The sequence below is a fragment of the Macaca nemestrina genome, chromosome 10, assembly GCF_043159975.1.
Source record: "Macaca nemestrina isolate mMacNem1 chromosome 10, mMacNem.hap1, whole genome shotgun sequence".
NCBI lineage: Eukaryota > Metazoa > Chordata > Mammalia > Primates > Cercopithecidae > Macaca > Macaca nemestrina.
The window spans coordinates 39,210,343-39,226,512 of record NC_092134.1 but is presented as its reverse complement, the minus strand read 5'-3'; positions in this window follow the sequence as shown (position 1 = coordinate 39,226,512).

Sequence of the window (16,170 nt, the reverse complement as noted above, 5' to 3'; positions counted from 1 at the left end):
TACTAAAAATACAAAAATAAGCTGGGTGTGATGGTGGGCTCCTGTAATCCCAACTACTTGGGAGGCTGAGGCAGGAGAATCGTTTGAACCCAGGAGGCAGAGGTGGCAGTGAGCTGAGATCATGCCACTGCATTCCAGCCTTGGCGATAGAGTGAGATGTTGTCTCAAAAAAACAAAAACAAAAACAAAAACAAATCTGCCAGTTTCTTATCTTGGACTTTCTAGTCTTCAGAACTATGAGAAATAGGTATTGTTGTTTCAGCCACCCAGCTTATGATGTTTTCTTATAGCACCTGAGTGGACTAAGACACCAGGTGATGCTGATGCTACAGGGACCACACTCTGAAAACCGCTGCTCTAGTGAGACAAGCTCCCTCTTGCTTTCCTACTTCCCCACGAAAACCTGCCCTGATTTTTGGACAAGGTTAGCTGCATAATTTTTGAGGCTCAGTAAAAATGAAAATGCAAGGCCCTTGTTCAAAAAGGCAGGGGGAAAGGGGCAGTAAAAGGTACTAAAATATCAAAATTATCCTTCTAAAATATTTTATAGGTGGAGCATCCTTCATCTAAAAATCCAAAATATGAAATGTTTTAAAATCCAAAACTTTTTGGGCACTGATATGACACTCAAAATGCCCTAAAGAGCATTTTAAATTTTAGGTATTCAGATTTGGGATGCTCAACCAGTAAGTATAATGCAAATATTCCAAAATCTGAAAAAAAGCTGAAATCCAAAACACTTCTGGTCCTAAGCATTTCAGATAAGGTGTATTTAATACACTACATCACTTAGAAAGTATAATGAGAGTAATAATGGCACATGAATTACAACACAAGTTTTTAAATAGCCAAAAAATATTTTTGGTGTTGTAAGTTTATATAACACACTACATAATAGCATCTTATATTAATGTGACATTATAATTAATCTGGCTTGCTTTCCTGCATATTCCTTAATTTCTGATGTGCTTTCTTGCATATTTATTTATTAGATCATAAAAATTTGTACTCTTAACAACTTGATTTTCAATTAATCTAATTCAAAGCAATGTCAGTTGCTATTGACAAATGCAAGATCATGAATACTTTTTGATAAATTTAATTTTGACAATTAAAATATACTGATGCAACTCTTACTGGAATAAGTTTTTTTAGGCTATAATGACATTGGGATACATTTCTGATAAATTATCTTGAAATATGAATGTTAGTACATCTAGAGGTGATGATTCCTATAGAAATATTTTCTAAAAAGATTTACCTCTTCATACAAATCAGTTTCTTACAAATCTGAATTTAATTGTCCATGTAAATTTTAATATTAATTAATATTTCCTCCAGCAGTTCCTGCAAGTTGTGACAGTTACACAAGAAACAAAAAAAGGCTTCATAATTTTTATATAGTTCAAGGCACCTGTTTATGCATTCTATCACTGCATCTTCAAGTATAAGGAAATTTAATTTAATTTTTATTATTTTTTTTTTTTTGAGAAAAGTCTTCCTCCATTGACCAGGCTGGAGTGCAGTGGCATAATCTCAGTTCACTGCAACCTTCACCTCCAGGGCTCAAGCAATCCTCCTGTCTCCCAGCAGTAGCTGGGATTACAGGTGTGTGCCACCACGCCCAGCTAATTTTTGTGTTTTTAGTAGAGGCAGGGTTTCACCATGTTGGCCAGGCAGGTCTTGAACTCCTGACCTCAGGTAATCCGCCTGCCTCGGCCTCCCAAAGTGCTGGGATTACAGGCGTGAGCCACCGCGCCTGGCCAGGAAATTTAATTTTTAAATTGTCTTGCTAATTTTTGGTTTATCTGAGTTTTTTCTGCAAATAATAATGTTCTTTTCTGTTGAATAAGATACTCTTTAAATTTAATTTCTATTTCCAAGCCTGTGGATATTTGTTTGCAATGTTGCAATGGTTTTCACAACTCTTTGAAGAATTTTAATAACTCCCTGATATGCTTTTTTGCAATGTCCGTGTGTACATCCTTGTTTTATGATAACTTACCGACAAACTTTGCTGCCTGAGTACCAGCAGTTCCTGCTGCAGTTCTCAGACTAGACAGATAATATTTATGCAGATGCTGCAGGAACAGGCTCTGGGAACAGACTCTCCCGGGGCTGCCCCTTATTGGAACCCCAGTGCTGCTCCTCTCTGCCACAGCCACTACTTCTACTACTGCCATGCATCTGCTGCTTCCGCTACTACTGCTATCACTACCAATCTGGGCCCGGGTCCCAGCCCAGCTGCCCCCTCAGATACCCCTGGTGCCCAGGACAACCCCGTGCATACCAGATGGCCGGGCCAACTCCTGGTGCTGCCCTTTGCCGTGCCTGTAGGCATGAGCCTGCACGTGCACACTAATACCTGGAATCTCGTCTGCTCCCACATATGCTCCATTGTCTGATCTGACTTCATAACACAAGGTCCAAAATAAAATTGTCAAGAATTTCAAGACAGTAACAGCAGAATGGTAAACCAAGCATGGGATTCCTTCTGAGAGGAGGCCCTGTGGGCACAGGTTGCACACCCATGACGCTGGTCCTGCTCTGGATTAAGTGAGTTACCATAACTTCTGCCCATGTACCTCTTATATTATTTTCTAACAATGTAGCATACTAAATTGTTTAAGGTCTATTTTCTCCACTAAATCAGAGGTCAGCAAACTACGGCCCATTGGCTAAATCCAGCCATTTGTTATTTTTTAAATTGTTTATATTTAAGGTGTACAACATAATGGATTTTTGTTGTTATTTGTTTGTTGTTATTGTTGTTATTTGTTGTTATTTGTTTTTGAGACAGGGTCTCACTCTGTTGCCCAGACTGGAGTGCAGTGGTGCTATCTCTGCTCACTGCAACCTCCGCTTCCTGGGGTCAAGTGATTCCCATGCCTCAGTCACCTGAGTAGCTGGGATCACCACCACGCCTGGCTAATTTCTGTATTTTTAGTAGAGATGGGGTAATCACTATGTTGGCCAGGCTGGTCTTGAGCTTCAGGCCTTGTGTGATCCACCCACCTTGGCCTCCCAAAGTGTTGTGATTACAGGTATGAGTCACTGGGCCCAGCCAACATGATGTTTTGGTAAACATATACATTGGGAACAATACATGATATACACATACATTATTACAGTCAAGCAAATTAACATATCCATCATCTCATATAGTTACCTTTCTTTTTGCGTGATAAGAGTCCCCAAAATTTACTCTCTTAGCAAATTTCCAACATAAAATACAATATTAACTATAGTCCTCATGTTCCACATGAGATTTCTAGATTTATTCATCCTATAGGAACCACAACTTTGTACTCTTTGACTACATCTTTCCATTTCCCTCACTCACCCCCTCCCGTGGTCACCATAATTTCCTCTTTGCTTTTATGTATTCAACTTTTTGTTTCTGCCTGTTTTGTAATGAAGTTTTATTGAAACACATGGACACTCATTTGTTTACATATTGTCTATAGCTGCTTTTAACAGCAGGTTTGAGTAATGTGACAAGGAATGTTTGGCCTACAAAGCCTACAACATTTGCTGCCTGGTCATTTATAGAACTAGTTTGTTGATGCCTGCACTGGACTCTAGGATCCCCGAAGGCAGGAATTACATCTTTCCAGTTCACTTCTGTGTTCCTAATGCCTAGAGCAGGGCCTGGCATATAGAAAACGCTCAATCAACCTTTGCTGGAAAAAAAAAAAAGAATGAAAGAAAAAAAATGAATATATGAAGAGCCTCGCCTTTTTTGAAGTAACTCATTTTATCTAAAAGAAAATCATCTTTGGCTAGAGTCACAGAGTAGAAAAAAAAGTAAAAGAAAATCCTGAAAATTTTGATTACTTTTCTGTTTTGTTTTCACGTAAAAATGATGTTTAGAATTACTCACATTATGGTGAAATTGACTCTCCAGGGAAATCTAAGGTGATTGTCAGAGGGCTTGGCACACCCTCTGGCACACACTCCAGTCTGGAGAGGCACAGGCATTTAATAGAATAGCATTCATCTTTCAACAACTATTTATTGAGCAAAGCATGGGGCTAGGCATGATAACAGAAATGACAATGTTTCCACTACGTCTTACTCAATAGACCTGTAGAGCCTATAGACCAAAGAAAGACTTACAGATATATACGAATACTCATATATAACTATACCATAAAATGTGTTAAGTAAAATGGAAAATGTCTGGATGAAGTGCTTTGAATTTTCAGAGCCAGGACAGATTCCTTTTGGCTGCAGAATCCGGAAGGGCTTTGTGCCAGTCATTCTCTATTTGGTCTCAGACCCGATCCCTGCTCTTCTGCATTGCTTTGCACCACAAGATGCTGGCCCCTGCAAACTACATTTCCGTGGCTGCCCCGCCAACTGGCTCTATCTAGGCTCCGTCAGTGGGAGGCCACAGAAAGAGACTGGAGGACTGGACAAAGAGAGGAGAAGTGCCACAGCTCTTCCTTTCTCCTGCTCCAGAGAGGGGAGCTATGATATTTCTCCTCTTTCTTTGAACCTCAGTTTTCTCACTTTTCCAATGGAAAAAGCAATGGTGTCTATTTCATGGTTTTTTTCTTTTCTTTTTTTTTTTTTTTTTGAGAATGAAATGAGATAAGGCATGCAAAATGCTTAGCACAATAACTGATAAGTAATATGCATTTAAAGAATAGAGGCTGGGTGCGGTGGCTCACGCCTGCAACCCCAGCACTTTGGGCCAAGGCAAGTGGATCACTTGAGTCAAGGAGTTCCAGACCAGCCTGGGCAATGTGACAAAACCCCATCTCTACCAAAATACAAACATTAGCCCAGCATGGTGGTACATGCTTGCAGATCCAGCTACTTGGGAGGCTGAGGTGGGAGGATTGCTAGAACCCGGGAGGCAGAGGTTACAGTGAGCCAAGATCGCGCCACGCACTCCAGCCTGGGTGACAGAGTAAGACCCCATCTCAAATAAATAAATAAATAAATAAAATACAGAATAGAGCTATTCTTGCTTTTGGGCTTGTTCAGGAAAGTGGGAAGGAGTGCAGTGATCAGTGATGTCTGCTAAAGGTGAAAGGTGAGAGAGTAGAGCTATGTGTGAGGAATATTTAGTAATGTATATTAAAACTGTATTGATATCAACGGTTAACTGATATTAATATATTAAAACTGTGGCATAGAGATAGAATTGAAGGGACCTGGCAAATGGACTGGCAGACTCTAGAAAGGGATTAGGAAAAACCAAAGACCTGGGATGGTGATACCAAAGCACACACAGTCAATACACAACAACCAGTAGGCTCAGGAGAACAGATGATGAATTTACTTTTAGATAATGGTGTGCAAACCTTTCTAGTTGCAAAAAAAAAAAAAAAAAAAAAACCCTACAGTAATACATTCAAGACACTTTAACAGGTGAGGATTTTTGTTAGAGATACAAAATATATGCAGTGAGTTAGCAAAACAAAAGCAAACACAAAACATTTCAGCAGCTGCACATTCTGGCCTCATGGAGAACTGGAAAACTATCCAGGAAACCACAGCAACTGCAGTTCTAGAGCCTGGCCTCCTCTGAAGAGGAGAAACCATTGTTTTTTACTAAGCAGTTCTACCCTGCTCAAGGCTCCTCTGTTTCCAATCTCCCTCTTTCTGGTTTTCCCTTTCTTGCCTCTGTTTCTGTGGCTGTATTATCTGTCTTGAATTCAAGATGATTAGGCGGGATATTTACCATCCAATATGAAGCCTCCCAACTGCGCTGCATCCTCAGGTTGGGTCTGGCCCATGTTAGATGCTCTGGGCTCAGCATGGCAGTTGTGGTCAGCACAGCAGATTCACCTGAAACAACGCAAAGACCCACCTTTCTCAGCAGGAGCTGTGTAACCAGTAGGCTTTATGGCCAGACTGGTGAAGACAGGGTGAATTAGAGACGTCAGTGGGAGCTCCAAGGAGCTGAAAAGGTTAGACTGGATTGTGATTGAGGGAATATTGAGGATACCTAATTACTTTTGATATTCTACATTTCATATGGATCTGCTCATATAAGATCAATATCTGTCCAAGGTTTAGGGCAGAGCAGGCAGAAGTTATTTCTGGTAAAGATGATTCTTTCAATGGGACCCAAAGGTGATTTGCAGAGGGAGGAATTTTATTACTGTCCCTTATAAGGACTTAAGTAATTTCTTAGAAGAACAACTTTGAAATTGGTTTGGAAGTGGGAATGTGGTGAGGTTAGGATTTCTTTACTGCATCGAGAGTAAAATATTCTACAGCTCAGGAAAGCAAACAGAACAGCTCAACCCTCTTTGATTCTTCCCAGAACTCTTCTCATCCATCATCCCTCTTGATGCTGAAGAAACCCAGAGCTTGCAACACACATATTCCAAAGATAAGTTGATACAAGCTCACTTATGCGAATTTCTTTAAGAATGAAGAGAGAAAAAAGTGGAGAGAGAGAAGACAAAAAAAAAACCATAAAAGAAAAAAAATAGCTAATATTTGGAAAATCTATTATTGATGGAGCTCTAAGGGGCAGATGAATCCTTATTCATAAAATCCCAGGTGAAGAAAAAACAGAACAATTGTTTATGTAGCTGTACCTGAGAGGTGGTATGTGCACTTTTCCTCTAACTCTTAACAGAGAAACACCCCAGCACTCAAAATCCTCTTTGGGAATAACTTGAACTGAAAATAATGAATTTCATAAATATCACTGAAGAAGTAGAAATTTTTAAATGAAAGAAAAATACTCAGTATCTTATTATCCTCTAATTCTGCCCCCTTATTTTGTAAGTACATTTATAATTCTAATTCACATGCATATGCAATTTTTATGTAATTGTCATCAGAAGCCCCTGGGCTCACTACACAGACCTTGAGTCTGAATGCTGTCTCAGCAGCTGGCATCTATGTGATTTGGCCAGTTACTTAAACTCTCTGGGCCTCAGTTTTCTCATCTGAGAAGTAGGTATAACAATAATACCTACTTGAGGGTTAAATGAGACAACATCTATACAGTGCCTCGTTCAATGCCTGGCACATGCTCAGTCAATGGTAATCACTGATTGTCCATCATTAAAATCAGGGAGCTTTGTAAGCCAGACTGGTTGGACAGGAGAGCTTAGCAGTTAAAGTCTGTGTTTGCTCCCTATTTTTTCCCTCCCCACGATGATGTAATCCAGTATCTCTTTCCTCTGGCTGCCCAGCCCCACCCAAACCAAGATGAAAGACATAACACACACAACAAACATCCTGTGAGCACCTGATACATGCTGGAATGGCCTATGAGGACTTGGGGGAATAAAATCCTGCTGCTAGCCGCTGCTGTAAACACACTGGCATGCCCCATCGCCATGTTGAGCACTTCATATGTGTAATCTAAACTGGCACCCATAAATGTGGCCATAGTGACTCTCATGCAGTTGAGGAATCCATTTCTCAGGAAGGTTACAGTTATGGGCTGAAGTGTGTTCCCCCCAAATTCATATATTGAAGCCCTAACTCCTATGAGATTGGCCCTCATTCAATCTCCTTATGGTGTCCTTAATGATGTCCTTATAAGAAGAGGAGATGTGGACACCAGGGATGCACACACACAGAGAAAAGACCATGTGAGGACACAGCAAAAAGGTAGCCATCCTCAAGTCAAGAAGAGAGGCTCAGAAGAAACCAAACCTGCCAACACCTTGCTCTTGGACTTTTAGCCTCTAGAACTGCTGTTTAAGCCACCCAGTCTGTGATATTTTGTTATGGCAGCCCCAGAAAACCATTAGTTATATAACATTTAAAAGCTTAGATGGTATTCAGCCTTAAAGAGGAAGGAAATTCTGACACATGCTACAACATGGATCAATCTTGAAGACATTATGCTAAGTGAAGTTCTAAGCAAAAGAACAAAGCCAGCTTCAAACTATACTTCAAACCCAATTTCAAAGTATACTATAAGGCTACTGGAACCAAAACAGCATGGCACTGGTCCAAAAACAGACACATAGAGCAATGGAACCGAATAGAGAGCCCAGAAATAAAGCTACACACCTACAGCCATCTGGTCTTTGACAAAGTCAACAAAAACAAGCAGTGGGGAATGGATCCCTATTCAATAAATGGTGCTGGGCTAACAGGCTAACCATATGCAGAAGATTGAATCTAGACCCCTACTTTTCACCACATACAAAAATTAACTCAAGATGGATTAAAGACTTAAATGTAAGACCTAAAATGATAAAAATCCTAGAAGAAAACCTAGGAAATATCATTCTAAACACTGGCCTTGGAAAATAATTTTTGGCTAAGCACTCAAAAGCAATTGTGACAAAAACAACTTGACAAGTGGGAGCTAATTAAACTAAAGAGCTTCTGCACAGCAAAAGAAACTATCAACAGAGTAACCAGACAACCTACAGAATGGGAGAAAATGTTCACAAACTAGGCATCTGACAAAAATCTAATATCCAGAGTCTGTAAGGAACTTAAATCAATAAGCAAAAAACAAATAACCCCACTAAAAAGTGGATAAATGACATGAACAGGCACTTCTCAAAAGCAGACATACAAGTGGCCAATAAACATATGAAAAAATACTCAACACCACTAATCATCAGAGAAATGCAAATCCAAGCCAAAGGAAATACCATCTCATACCAGTCAGAATGGCTATTTCTAAAAAGTCGAAAAGATAACAGATGTTGCTGAGGCTGTGGAGACAAGGGAACAAATTATACACTGTTGGTGGGAATGTAAAGTAGTTCAACCACTGTGGAAAGCAGTTTGGAGATTTCTCCAAGGGCTAAAAATAGAACTACCATTCAACCCAGCAATCCCATTACTGGGCATATGTGCAAAGGAAAGTAAATGGTTCTACCAAAAAGACACATGAACTTATATGTTCATCACAGCACTATTTACAATAGCAAAGACATGGAATCAACCTAGATGCACATGAATGGTGGATTGGATACTGAAAATGTCGTACATATACACCATGGAATATGACATAGCCATAAAAAGAACGAAATCATGTCCTTTGCAGCAACATGGATGTAGCTAGAAGCCATTATCCTAAACGAAGTAATACAGAAACAGGAAACCAAATACTGCATATTCTCACATATAAGCGGGAACTAGACATTGGGTACACATAGTCATAAAGATGGAAACAAGAGACACTGCGGACTGCCAGAAGGGGAGGGCAAAGAAGGGCAAGGGGTTAAAAAACCACCTTTTGAATACTATGCTCACTACCTGGGTAATAGGATCATTCATACCCCAAGTCTCAGAATCATGCAACATAGACATACCCATGTAGCAAACCTGCACATGTACCTCCTGAATCTAAAATGAAAGCTGAAATTAGAAAAAAGAAGACATGCTAGTAAAATAAGCCACTCACAAAAGGACAAAGACTCTAGTCCATCATATGAGGTACCTAGAGTTGTCAAATTCTTAGAGACAGAAAGTCGAATGGTGGTTGCCAGGGTCTGGAGGGGAGGGAGGAATGGGAAATTATTATTGAAGGGATATAGTGTTTCAGTTTTGCAAGACGGAAAGTGTTCTGGAGGTAGATGGTGAGGATGGTTCCCCAACAATGTGAATGCCTCTGAACTGTACCCTTAAAAATGGTTAAAATGGTAAGTGGTATGTTGCATGTATTTTACACAATTAAAAAATTAACTTTTTAACAAGCGTAGGGGGCTCCCACTCGCTGTAATGTTCAACCTCATTGAATTCTTGACTAATTGCTTTTGGGGAGGATGAAGGCAGGGAGTTGGAGGAGGAGGAGGGACTGGGGGAAGGCAAGAAGGGCTCAGGATGAGGAAGGCCTATTTGCTTTTCCTGTTCTGTGGGAACATCTTTAAGTGAATGCTGGCATCACAACAGCTGTGCAGTGATTGCTGCCTCTGTCAACAATGATGATAGAGGAGAACAGGATTTCCAAGTGAGTGTCCGAATTCCCTGAGCGTTTTTTATTTTTAAAGAGTTTTTCTCTTCTTGTTTTCCAACTTTTGGGCCTGCTCTTTATCACACACAAAATGAAAACATTTCCTCAGTGGTGGCCGAAGCTCTTTTCAGATTCTTCCACAGCAACAACAAAGCAGCACAGCCTCTCCTTGTGGCCACCATAGATTCGCTGACCCTCTGCATCTGCTCCCTGCCAAACCCAAGACCTGAGGGTTGGGCTGTAAGCATCTGGCCCTTTATGCAAAGGGTTTCTGAAATGACAAGTCATGCCCACAGGACCCTGCTGCAGAATTCCTCAGGGCTGGGCAGGGACTGAGTGGGACAGAGAGAGACTCCAGTCCCCCTTCTTAGATGTGTTCTCAGAGAGATAAACATTTCTATTTGGTGGGAGAGGATCCCACCAAAAATGGGCTGCTGGTACGGTGTCTGGGCAGAAAGCCACCGAAGGGTCTCCCAGGGGCCAACTCAGGAAAACGTGGGCATCAGGATAAATAACGATGGGTCAGGCGTGGTGGCTTATGCCTGTAATCCCAGCACTTTGAGAGGCCAAGGGGGGCAGATCATTTGAGGTCGAGAGTTTGAGACCAGCCTGGCCAACATGGTGAAACCCCGTCTCTACTAAAAATACAAAAATTAGCCGAGCATGGTGGTGGGCACCTGTAATCCCAATTACTCAAGAGACTGTGGCAGGAGAATTGCTTGAACCCGGGAGGTGGAGGTTGCAGTGAGCCAAGAGATCACATCACTGCACTCCAGCCTGGGCAACAGAGCAAGACTCTGTCTCAAAAAAATGAAAAATTAATAATAATTATTATTAGAAAAATGGCAGCATGTTGAACCCATTAAATACAATAGGAAGCCAAGACTCCACCTAACTGAATACATAAATGGAAAGTTTAATGAAGAATAGGATATACGTATGTTTTTAAACTACCTCACCACAAAATACTTATTAATTACTCAGAATAACTTATTAATTACAAAGACTAAACAAAATACTTATTCATTACAAAGAGCACAAAACCAGTGGAAGGCCTGACAGATGCTTCCTTAAGCAAGAGATCAAACTGAACACTGTCATGATGGGACAAGCTGAGCTTGTATGTCACCTGAAAGGATGCAGCGAGAGGACCCCAACACCCCGTTGGTGACATTCCTGCCAAAGACACATAGCCTGAATCGACTCATGGGGAAACACAGACATACCCAAACTGAGAGGCATTCTACGACACGGCTGACCTTGAAATATTCAAAAGTGTCAGGATCAGGCCAGGCGCGGTGACTCATGCCTATAATTCCAGCACTTTGTGAGGCTGAGGCTGGTGGATTGCCTGAACTCAGGAGTTCAAGACAAGCCTGGGCAACATGGTGAAACCCCATCTCTACCAAAACAATACAAAAAATTAGCCAGGCATAGTAATGTGCGCCTGTGGTCCCAGCTATGGAGAGGCTGTGGCGGGAGAATCGCTTGAGCCTGGGAGGCAGAGATTGCAGAGAGCCAAGATCATGCCATTGCACTTCAGCCTGGGAGACAGAGTGAGACCCTGTCTCAAAAAAAAAAGAATATATATCAAGAAAGACTGAGAAGGTATTCCAGACAAAGGAAATAAAAAACACAACCAGCCTGTAGTCTCAGCAGTTTGGGAGACCAAGGCAGGAGAATCACTTCAGCCTAGGAGTTTGAGCCCAGCTTGGGCAACATAGTGAGACCCTGTCTCAAAAAAAAAAAAAAAAAAAAAAGAAAGAACCAACTGTAACTTGGTTCTGGACTGGATTATTTTGCTGTAAAGAACATTATTGGGACAATTGGCATAACTCAAATGGGATCTGAGGAATAGACAGCAGGGCTATGTCAATGTTGATTTCCTGATTTTGTTGATAATGTGGGGTCATGCAGGACCACATCCTTGTTTGGAGGAATTCCACACTAAAGTAGTTAGGGGCAATGGGACATCAAATTGCAACTTACCATCAAATGGTTTAGGGAAAAATAATTCTTTGTACTGTCCTCCAACTTTTCCATAAATGTAATTTTGTTTTTCAAAATAAAAAAAAAAGAAAAAAGAAAAGTAAGGAAAAAAAGAAAGAAGTCAGTGCCTTGTTTGATTGGGAGGAAGGCCATGGTCTTGGGCACAAGCCTGAGATGTTTCTTGAAATTGAATTGCCTCTTTGCTGACTGCCGTAGGGACCTGGGTGGAAATGGAGGGGAGAGGCCTAAGATATCAGATGAATAAGTTTGCTCATAATCTTGCTACTCAGAAGGATTCATGATGATTTGATGTGTAGCCTTTTAGGAATGTGTGTGTGTGTGTGTGTATGTGTGTGTAGAAACCTATTTTTTTTAACTGGACAACATACTATGCATACTGTTTATGAGTCTGTCTACTTAACGGTATTCTTCAACATCATTTTTAAAGGTTAACTAATGAGTATCCCATTGGATGTGAATCATCATTTAGCTTACGAACCCCGGCTGGAGTTGGATTTGACATTCCTTGGTCCACCCACCATACCTCATATTTTCAGTTCGTGCTGTGCCTCAATGAGAAAGAAAAGAGGGAAGAGCTGCCAGGTTCTTTCTGGAAGACCTTATGTAGTTTCCCACTTTCCCATGAACAGAATTGGGCTATGGGAGGAAGTTTTGAGGAAAGATTAAGATCACGCTCAGATGAGCTAAGGTTTAATGACCAATTCTCCTCTTACCAGCCATGTGAGGTTGGACATGTTACCTGACATCTGTGTGCCTCAGTTTCCTCATCTGTAAGAGGGGTGAAATGAAAAGTACCCATCTCACAGGGTTATTGAAAGATTAACAAACTGTAAGTAGCTGGCACATGGTAAGTGCTCATTGGTGCTGGCCATTGTTAATACTATGAATAAATGTAAGAGGCAACGTTTTACATCTGCAGAAGGTTAAAAAGACACCAAGTGGGGCAACCTCCTCTGCCGAAGGGGAAATAGTCCTCTGTGTTGGTGGTGAGGCATAATTATGATGGAGAAAACATTTTCCAAGGTCTGGAACTGACGTGTACTCCTTGTGACATTTTAATCTCTGAGTAATAGATTCCACTGCCTACAGGGCTGCAATTTTTCCATTTATTGCTTTTTCCTCTTCTCTCCCAAACCTGGATTCTGACTTTTCTCAGCTCCAGCCTGCCTCTAGCAACTGTGAACTGTTTCTGGATAATCCCCTCCCCACACCAGCTTCTCTACTTAGGCAAGGAAGCCTAAAGCCCCAGAGCCACACTGCCTTCCTTGGGGAAAGTGCAGAGGACCTACCGTTTGCTCCATTAGTTACATTGCTTTCCATGCTCATGACAACTCTCTAATGCAGACACTGCAGTGATCCAGGGTGCAGCAGAGGGGTTCCATGAATGGGCTTTGGAATCTGCAAGTGCAGGACTGGCTTTACCTCTCATATACTCACTGTGAAACCTGAACATCTGAGGCTCAGTTTTCTTATCTCTAAAATGAGCGGGATAATAATAATGACTTTACAGGACTATTAGGAAGATTGAGTTAAATCACACATGTAAAGTATATGCTTGTATTAGTCTGTTTTCACTCTGCTATAAAGAACTGCCTTAGACTGGGTAATTTATGAAGAAAAGGGGTTTAATCAACTCACCGGTCAGCATGGCTGGGGAGGCCTCAGGAAACTTACAATCATGGCAGAAGGTGAAGTGGAACCAAGGCGCCTTTTGCACAGGCAGCAAGAAGGAGAAGTGCCAAGTGAAAGGGGAAGAGTCCCTTATAAAAGCATCAGATCTCGTGAGAACTCACTCATTATCACAAGAACAGCATGGGGAGAATCGCCCTTATGATTCAATTACCTCCACCTGGTCTCTCCTTTGACACGTTGGGATTATGGGTATTATAGGGATTACAATTCAAAATGAGATTTAGGTGGGGACACAAAGCCTAACCATATCAATGGTTAATTAAACCTATTTGCTTCAATGGTACAGCCCCTAGAGCACAATGGATGCTCAATAGATGCTAATTACCATAATTATCATTATTTGGAGTTGAAAAAAATGAGCCTTGGGGTAATATAATTATTATAACTATAATTATAATATTCTTATTGCATTTTGCAGGTGCAGAAATCCTGGTATACCTATCTCTAAGTTTAGTCCTTTTGCCGCTGTACACAGTGGCTTGTCCCACTGTGGCAAAAACTACCATTCCCTGTCTTCCATAGTAATAGAAATTCTAGATGAGTGTATGACCACCAGCTAAGATTACATTTCCCAGGCTTCCTTCAGGCAAGATGTGGCCATGTGACTAGTTTGGCGGGTCAAATGTGCATGGAAGTGATATTTGAAGCTTCCTGGTTAGGTATTTACAAGGAAAGGGCCTGCTTTCCCTTGTCCCTTTCCCTTTTGGGTTGACTGTGTGGACTTTGACATAGAAGGATATAAACTTCTATCTTGTTTAAGCCATTGTATTTTGAGTCTCTTTGTTACAGCAGTGAAACCCTCAAAGAGAGGGAGTAGCAGTGTTGGTAGTAACAGGACTCAGGTTAGGAGTCAGGAGACCTGGCTCTATCCCTCATTTGCTTCATGGCTAAAATATTCATTTGCTCCCTTATCTGACAACATTTTGCCAGCACCTGCACAAGACATTAGCAACACAGAGATAAATAAAACATAGCTCCAGAAATTATCTAATCCACCTGCAGTCTTGGTGATGTTATCCATGCTAATCTTTGAGGACGGTATGCTCCCTTATAGAGAATATAGAGTTCAGTTGCAGATGCAGGCCAGGGCTCTTAAATAATTGCTCTGCAGTTTCCAAACATTTTATGGGTTCAGAATGGGTTACAAGTCTGTTAATATACTGAGCAAAATGCTCAAAACAATCATAAATGTTGAGAGACTTACTAGTTGCAAATCCTTTGCAAGATATTGAACCTCAGTTCCAGTTGTCATATGGAAATAATGGTGTGGAGAGAATTAAATTAGAGAACACATGTAAAGTACTTAACACTGTATCTGACATTTAGGAAGCAGTCAATAAGTGCTATTGACAATGACAACAATGCAAACAATGACAATGATGATGATGATGAAGGCATAGGCTTGATTTTCCACTGCCCTGGAAAGTCGGCCAACCAAGGCCCTCAAAAGAGTGGTCATCAGCAGTACTCTGCCACCCATGTGTACTCTGAGGGCCAAACGAGGCTGTCTTTGTTAAAACACTTTTTAAGAAGGGAGATGCGATAGTGGGGTAACATCTTTGACAACATCCAAACCTGCAGCATTCCACCCTACCTACCTTGGTCCCTCCAATTACTTTTCTTGTCTTTGCCAAGCTCTCATCTGATGACTGCTGCTGCATTGCAATGCTTTACTGTTCATTCTGAGGGGTTATTATATTGACTAGTGATCACCATCAAGTCTGCATGTCCTTTGGGATCTGTCCACATACTTGCATAATTAAGCAGTTAAAAGTCAGGAAAACAAAAAAGTTTTAGTCTAACGATCATATTAAATGACCTCTCTACCTTTGAATATTCATAATGAGTTACCTTTTTTGAATTCTGGAATGCTGACTCTCAATACAAGGTGCTATACATATAATTTCATATATATTATATTATATATTCCTTATTTCCACAGACTAATGATTATTATCCTGACTGCAGGTAAGGAAACTGATTCAGGACAATCATGGAACTTTCTAGGTGCATAGAGGAAAATCAAGAAACTAATAAAGTTTAAGCTCAGCCCCCTTATTTACACAATCCTCTTCCAAGGCCCTGTACTGATTTCGAATCCATGTTTGTGCTCTTTTTCTTAAATAGCCCCGCGAATTTTATCAGCTACAAGCCCTACAAAATCTGGATCTGTCCCTATAAGTCATACAGATGCTAAATATTGGAGCCAGAATTTGAACAGCAATTATTTAGTATTTTAATTCAGTTTAACTTGAATTCATTGTAATTTATTAAAATAGTGGTATGGGCACACCAAGTTGTGCCAATGAATCAATGCTGGTCTATGAGTTTGGGACTGGAATCCCCCAGTGATATGCCCAAATGATATGCTGCATACATCGTATGGAGTCAATGTATTGATATCAGCACTTCCTGTTGTCCAAGGTTCTACACTTGATAATGACCATAATACCTTGGTTTTAACAGAACATATATTCTCTAACATGCTCAGAGATTGCATCCATTATTCTGATGAGGCAGAATTATCTCCTTCACATTTTAATTGCTAATCAAGCTGAGAAAAC